This window comes from Convolutriloba macropyga, chromosome 5 (assembly GCF_964194025.1).
Source record: "Convolutriloba macropyga chromosome 5, txConMacr16.3, whole genome shotgun sequence".
Lineage (NCBI taxonomy): Eukaryota > Metazoa > Xenacoelomorpha > Acoela > Convolutidae > Convolutriloba > Convolutriloba macropyga.
The window spans coordinates 1,920,599-1,928,098 of NC_134472.1; the positions used below are offsets into that span (position 1 = coordinate 1,920,599).

Here is a 7,500-nt window from a genome sequence, read left to right on the forward strand (position 1 = left end):
TAATAATAATAATAGTAATAATAATAATAATAATAATAATAATAATAATAATACTAATAATGATAATAATAATGATAATAATAATAATAATAATAAAAAAAAACAATAATAATAATAATAATAATAATAATAATAATAATATTAATAATAACCTATAGACAATCTCACTTTATGATGTAGTAAGTTAATAAATCCTTCATGCAGTATGCACGTCTTAACATTGTTAATCATCTGCAATCGTTCGAAGATGGTCTTTTATGCTTAAAGTTGACTGGTACCACGCACTATTGTGCAGACTGCCAAATGGTTATTTTGCAGTGCAGTTCTGCATTATCTATCATTGAATACAGTTGTGCGTTGAAGAATCTCTTTTTGATTACAAGTTTATATCACCTTCACATAGAACGGGTATCACATGGCGCAGTCAGCGGAAAAAGGAAAAACAATACTAGGTCTTGAACCATTCTGGGAGAAACCCAGTTCAAACCCACCAATACCATGGGAAAAGTGGAGAAGTTAGCTGAAAATGGCCATCGTCGCAAAGACAAATATTGAACTTGACGACCTCCTAAGGGAGAAACCGACGACAGTCATTTATCCCCCGGAACCCGTTGAGGAACAACCAGTACAAAACCCAATCCAAACGATGGAGAGTGAGAGACTTACAAGATACAATCAGGCAGTCGCCAAACGGAAAAACGATTGTAACCTAATTGACAGAACAGGGGTTTCGGGCGGCAACAAGCCACGGGATATTGCCGATAAGAGAGCAAAATTTATGGTTTACCTGACCATTAGAATCGAAGGACGCAGAATGCATGCCAGGAAATACCCTCAAACCAACGTCGAGAACATCACGAACAGCAACTGTAGAAAGAACTGGAGCGGACGTTCAAACGAACACGAAACGTCACATTTGACCGTTACCTATTGCTCACAAGACGCCAACGAAAAGGAGAAACCATGTAACAATTCCATTCTGCTCTAAGATCCCCAGCAGAATTTTGCCAACGGGGGGGGCGTTGGAAGACGACCTATTAAGAGACATCTTTACAGCCAACATGACCGACCCGGAAATTCAGAAGGAGCTCCTTAAGGTAACAATAGACCCAGAAAAGGCACTCGAATTAGACATCAGCATCGAACTAGGCGCATAAAGTCAATTAGCTATACAAGCCAAGAATACAACAGACCCATCAATGTTATCAATAGTAGGAAGATCGGAGCCATTCCTAGCCATCTTTAGCTCCAGATATCGGGGAAACTATCGAGGCAAATTTAGCCAGCTCAGAGGCAACCACAATCCGGCCAGAGGCAATTCAAATCAGTCAAACACACAACAATTCCAGCAACATAACTGTCGAAACTGTGGTCAGCCCGGGACACAAGAACATCGGGCTTAGTGTCAAGCCATTCGACAGACCCCGTAAGCCGAATCCTACAAACTTGCGCAGCTTTACGAATACACCAATCAGAAATGTTGGCACAATATACTGTGACGTAGAGTGTATTTTTTGGAAAGCAGGGAGGGCTGATCTTATAGTGATACCTAACAATCACAGAGCGATAGTGGTCGCGATTTATTTCAGGGAATCGGGGTCCAAGTCAGCCAACAACTCTCCCCAAGAGCGGAAGGTAAGCAAGTAGCAATGATACAAAATCTGGAAGGACAAAACCTAAAAATAGAAATATACAAAAATTTTCCCAACCTGATAAAAAGGATAGGGCGATCGAAAAATCATACAGTTAAATCAAAATTTAATACAAATTTCACACCCATTCATCAAAGAGGACGGAGAATATCAATCCACCTACAATCAAAGGTCGAAGAAGAACTCAAAAACTCACAAAAGAACGTCAACGTAATCAAAGTGGACAAATGTAGCGAAAAAAATTTTAACTCACCTATAATAATTACAGTCAAACGAGACAAAACAATAAAACTCGCAAGGGACTCTAAAGTCATAAATAAAGCGATCCATAAAAACAAATATCAAATACAAAATATAGACTGCCTGATGGACAACTTCGCACATTCAATATTGGAATCGTCGCACGAAAGCGAAGTATTTTTTTCCACTATCGATCTACGATACGCGTATAGCCATTTACCACTTGACGAAGCAACCGCAAAACATTGCAGATTCAACACCATAGGTGGTCAAGCCACTGGAACGTAAAGATTCATAACAGGTTTCTACGGCCTAACTGTTATGGCCGCAGAATTTCAAAAGCAATCGATACTACACTAATTGCCTTAAAAACACATATAGTTACCTGGACGACATAATAATTGTTAAGGGAGGAGGAATTAAAAATCATAGAACATGTCTTCAAATGCCTCAAAAAACTCGATAAAGAAAACTTAAGCATAAACTTAGAAAAATGCCATTTCGCAAAAAATAAAAAATAGAATGGTTAGAATTCGAAATCAATCAACATGACATAAAACCATTAGTCACAAAACAGAAGCCATACACAGCCTGAAGGCACCCTACACATGTAAACAACTTAAATGTTTTCTAGGTAGCGTACATCACCTAACAAAATTCGTTCCAAATTTAGCGACACAATGCAGAGTCTTTCAGGAATTACTGAAGAAAGATAACAAATATATATGGATCACAAAATATCAAACGGCATTCGAGAAAAAAAAGGAGCACATAAAAAACATAACCGAAAATACGCAATGTGATCAGTCAAGAAAAACAAGAGTACGTACAGACACATCACTATCCGGACTCGGAGCGGTGCTCGAGCAGGATTCGAATACTGGTTGGGAAACCACAGCATACACCTCACGTTTCCTGAATAAAGCCGAAGAAAAATACAGCATTAAAAAACTCGAACTCCTAGTCATAGTCAGGTCACTTAATCATTTTAAACACTATCTATATGGCCAATACTTCACCGTACAAACAGATCATAGAGCACTCCTATCCATACTTATAGACAAATCAACGAAAGCACACCAAAACAGATTAAACAGTTGGTGCGATAGGCTAATCCCATTTCACTTAAATATCGAACACATACCAGGTTCAAAGATGGGCCTCAAAGATTACATATCTAGAAACCCCCACGGCGCCGCAAAGCCAATTGGTATCTACGATGAAGACGTTGTAATAGCACAAATAGACACTATAGTCAAAACCATTAATGTTATCAGACAACGCGGCATACCACGAAATTTTCCTACACTGGAATCGTACGACGATTCCAAGACATCAAACACAACGATAGTAATTAAACGCCCAAGAGGCCGTCCGATAAAATTACCTTTGCAATCGCGGGACTGTTCCAAAATCAAAGTGCCTGGAGCACAAAGTCATAAGACAAAAACAAAAGCAGTTCAAAAGCAACATAATTACAGCTTAGGCAGACAACAAATTAATCCAAATTTAGAAAAGCGCGTGACAAGAAATGACGTAATTGAACAAAAATCACACCGCAAGCGATTGCAAAATCGCACTTGCCAATTAACACAAATACCAACCAGTTGCTAACTCAATAAAAAATTTCTTTTGAAATGCAAACAGAACAAGATCCAACACAAAATACTCCCCCAAAGAATCCGGGAAAAAGCACACTCTCTTTCACTGCGTACCTGAGCCCCAGCAAGGAAGACAAAACACCATGAGACACAAAGCTGGACAAAGCAATCAAAGACGAATTCAGTTCGACATTGATTGCAGCAATCACAAACAGGGACAGCGTCCTAAGAAAAATTCTAGACTGTATCATCCAAAACGACGAACGTCGATGCAAAGCAGTGAGCAAACTGGTTCACGCTCACTGGAATCAATTGAGTGTGAACGACGGCTGCATACTACTCAATAACCGTCTCACGATTCCCAATTCAATGAAGGAGGCGGTCATTGACGTTCTTCGTGCCACCCACGCCTGCTCATGGGGAATGACAGAAAATGCGCATAGACTATGGTGGCCCTTTATTAATAGAGATTTGATAAATAAAGCAAAAACGTGCCGCCCCTGCACTGAAATTGGTATGAACCTTAAAAGTATAATAGCAAAAACAAAAATGTCACCAAACATACTATGCGTTAAAGCGAACGAAGAGATTTAAAAAGATTTTGGTGTACCAATATTAGAGGTCAAAGGAAGAGAAATATACTTCCTTGCCTGCATCAATCGATTTTCCAAATTCGCAACTCTTAAATTATGCAATAACGCGAATGCAATCAACATTGAACATTCCCCAAATAAATATATGTACATACACAGGGTACCTAGATAAATACGAAAGGATCAAACTAGTTGTCAAACAGGCAATATAATTAGAGAATTGTGCAACAGAAACAACATAAAAATAATATTTGCACCTGCAAACGACCATAGATTGAAAGGCCTCGTTGAGAGATTAATCCAAACGGTCAAACGAAGATTAGAATGCATCAAGTTAGATCCGATACAACACCCGTTTAATATAAAACAGTCATTACGACAAATCGCCCAAGAACTAAGAATATGTCGAAAAAAGCAACGAATATATCCCCGTTCGAAGCGCATGTTGGGTGCCCCGATGAAACCCCGATAACAAAACTAACGTCTACGCCTGATAATAGCAATTTAAAATGGCCAAATGTACAACCTGCTTAATTAGATGACAACATCATGGGAGAGGATGAATTGTTATCCGACGAACGTGTTAATTTTTTGTAGATTGTGTTCACTTTTTTAAAATGTCAGAGCTTCGACTTGAACTTAGTAGAGGCATCATAAAAGGGAAAAGGCGGGAGATCTTAGTTTTCAACGGCAGTTTAAGGGATATGGGAGAGTTTTTGTTTATATTTTCTGATCAATTCTTTTTTCGAGAATTACACTTGTCTTCCCTTCCAAAAAGTCGGAATCAATTACAGGCATCGCTTCTTTTTCTAACCGGATCAGAAATTTGATCAAAAATTTCAGTGTAAGCAACTGATTAACGACAGAACAGATGGTCGAAAGCGTTTCAAATCATGTGTGACGGTTCGATCAAGATGTTAATTGTTTCATGATCTTCATGGTTGGTTTTCACGCACCCTTTTCCTGAAGGATTTTCGCTGTGTTCTGTTTGTTTTTATTTTAAATTGAAAAAAATTATATTTATACCTGTTTTTTTTAATTCGTTTTGGATTTTGTGTCCACTTTTTGATGATTTATGATATCTCTTAAATCTCAGATTAGAGTTGAATTGCGTTTGATACCCGAGTGGTATGGAAAAACTTTTTTGAGACGAAATGTAATGCAAAGGGGAAAAGTAAAGGAAAGGTTCTTCTCTCATTTCGGGCAAAGTTTCTCTATTTTCCATCTTTGTCAACAATTTTGTTAATTAATTCTTGCCGATGTTAACAATTGGCAGCCATTGGGGGGGGGGGGGTTAAATGCAATGGGGGGGGGGGTTGTTGACAAATTTTTCGTTCAGTTTCAATCGATGTTGATCTTTGTTTCTCTTTTGTCAGATAGTCGCAATAACGGCATATCTTGTGGCCAAGATTGCACAATTTGACATTGTTATGTTGTGACAATAGATCGGTCAGAGTTCCCTTACTCGTAAATCACTTTTAATTTGAATGTTTTAAATATCAAAGCCCTTCTTGGGTTTTTTGAAACTTATTGCACAGTGGCTTTACAAAAAAGATTAGTTGTTCTACTGACGCATACACTTTCATCAGTATACGAACTTTTTGAGAAGCCTTTGGTTAAAGTCTTTCACACCAGTAGTTATTATAAATTTCTTATAATTTCCGTTTTGAAAAGTTGTCAATTGTTTAATTACTCATTTGTCTTACTTGACGGTATCTGTTGCTCGGATCGCCACTTTCTAGGTTTAATACAACGATCTTATTTGATGTCAAACAAATCATAACGTATTTCCGAATTATCACAAAATGACGTAATTGAAAAAAAAACATACAGCAAGCGATTGCAAAATCGCACTTGCCAATTAACACAAATACCAACCAGTTGCTAACTCAGATACAAAATTCTTTAGAAATGCAATCAGAACAAGATCCAACACAAAAAACTGCCCCAAAGAATCCGGGAAAAAGCACATTTTCTTTCACTACGTACCTGAGCCCCAGCAAGGAAGACAAAATACCATCAGACACAGTGCTGGACAAAGCAATCAAAGTCGAATTCAGTTCGACATTGATAGCAGCAATCACAAACAGGGACAGCGTCCTAAGAAAAATTTGAGACTGTATCATCCAAAACGACGAACGCCAATTCAAAGCAGTGAGCAAACTGGTACACGCTCACTGGAACCAATTGAGTGTGAACGACTGCTGCATACTACTCGATAACCGTCTCAGGATTCCCAATGCAACGAAGGAGGTGGACATTGACGTTCTTCGTGCCATCCAAACCGGCTCATGGGGAATGACAGAACTTGAGCATAGACTATGGTGGCCCTTTATTAATAGAGATTTGATAAATAAGGCAAAAACGTGCCGCCGCTGCACTGAATTTGGTAAGAACCTTAAAAGTATAATAGCAAAAACAAAATGGTTAAAACATACCATGCGTTAAACCAAACGAAGAGATTCAAATAGATTTTGGTGGACCAATATGAGTCGGCAAAGGAAGAGAAGTATACTTCCTTGCCTGCATCGATCAATTTTCCAAATTCCTAACTCGGAAATTATACAATAATGCAAATGCAATACACATAGAACATTCCCCAAATAAATATATGTACATACACAGGGTACCTAGATATATACGAAAGGATCAAACTATTTGTCAAACAGGCAATATAATTAGAGAATTGTGCAACAGAAACAACATAAAAATAATATTTGCACCTGCAAACGACCATAGATCGAAAGGCCTCGTTGAGAGATTAATCCAAACGGTCAAACGAAGATTAGGATGCATCAAGTTAGATCCGATACAACACCCGTTTAATATAAAACAATCATTACGACAAATCGCCCAAGAACTAAGAATATGTCGAAAAAAAAGCAACAAATATATCCCCGTTTGAAGCACATTTCGGGTGCCACGCTAACAACCCGATAACAAACCTAACGTCAACACTTGATAGTAGCAATTTAAAATGGCCAAATGTACAACCTGCTTATTTAGATGACAACATCATGGGAGAGGGCGAATTGTTATCCGACGAACGTGGGGAACAAGAGGATCTCAACAGCGACGAGGAGGTGCGTACATCTAAAGAGAGGATGCTCACGGCAGCTAAGAACGACACCGGCGAGATCCCTCGAACATTCCAAATGACCCCTCAATCAACGCTGGGACCAGTCGCCGAATCTAGCAAAGGCCTCGAATTAGCGAGGAAAAAAATTGCTTCAACACGCTGCAAGAAAGAACTCCAAGGCCGGCCTGTATGAAGCAATATCAGAAGGCGCAGCATTAGTGAAAACCTCCGGCTCAACCTTAACAATCAAGTACCCGGGGCAAGATGACACCGTACTACACAAGTCAGAGGTAGCTAGATTTGCTACGCCCGCACAAACCCGAATCCCATTAATC

The 7,500-nt window shown here is 38.8% G+C and overlaps 1 protein-coding gene across 1 annotated transcript in view; it reads left to right on the forward strand.

Moving 5' to 3' along the window:
* Window positions 1-7,500, forward strand: part of LOC142339039 (calcineurin B homologous protein 1-like) — a 416,603-nt gene that overhangs the window by 122,180 nt on the left and 286,923 nt on the right. The window lies entirely within an intron of this gene.